General features: G+C 43.2%; 1 protein-coding gene across 1 annotated transcript in view; it reads left to right on the top strand.

The window, feature by feature from the left end:
* Slc17a5 (solute carrier family 17 member 5) overlaps window positions 1-822 on the top strand; it is a 27,875-nt gene that overhangs the window by 3,199 nt on the left and 23,854 nt on the right. The gene's annotated exons all lie outside the window — the stretch shown is intronic.

Raw genomic sequence — 822 nt, 5'->3', positions numbered from 1 at the left:
CTCAGCCTCCCAAGTGCTGTCCACCTCTCTTTTGTGTTCCTCCATCTTTAAATCACAACTTCCTTTTCCTTGTAATTTGGAACTGTTTGAAACACAGCCACATATTTATTTTTGTCTTGCATTTCTTTAGACAGCCAGGCAATCGGGGTAGCCCATATTCTGGTACACAGCATGAAGGTGTTTTAGTAGCAATGTGTTGAGCTATATTGGAAAGCACAGAGGAAGAGAGACAGAAAATCAGAGTTGAAGCGGTGCTTCTCTGTGTCCAACGGCCAATCCTCGGGTAGATCCTGACCCTGCACCTCAGCACAGTCATGTTTAAATCCCTGTGACTAAAATACCAGCCCAGGGGCTGGGGAGATGGCTCAGTGGAATGAGCACTTGTCTGGCAAGCACAAGGGCCTGAGTTCAATCCCCTGTTCCGCAAAAAAAAATAAATAAATAAAATAAAATATCAGCCCATCCTCAGCAGCAGGGCAGTGATAAGGTTTATCATCTGTGATAAAGTTTGCAAGAGTACTTTAAAAGTTTTCAAGTACTTTTATTTATTTATTTATTTATTTATTTAGTTTGTGTGTGTGGCCAGCTCAGCCCACCAGGGGGCGGGGCTGGCTGGCATGTGGTACTGGGGGATTGAACTGCGGTTCCTGTGCTTTGCTTGGCTTAGTTTGTTCTAAGTAGGTGCTTTAGACCACTGAGCCATCTCACCAGCCCTCAAGTACCTTTTCAAGTTATGTCATGCCTGTAAATGAGAGCTCTATTTTGTGTTTATCAATAGAAATCTATTAAGTAAACCCTGCTGATTACAAACTAAACAAGGGC

This window comes from Octodon degus, unplaced genomic scaffold (assembly GCF_000260255.1).
Source record: "Octodon degus isolate 3935 unplaced genomic scaffold, OctDeg1.0 scaffold00001, whole genome shotgun sequence".
Classification (NCBI taxonomy): Eukaryota; Metazoa; Chordata; class Mammalia; order Rodentia; family Octodontidae; genus Octodon; species Octodon degus.
Note: the sequence above shows the minus strand (reverse complement) of the source record. Positions and strands in the feature narration are given on the sequence as shown.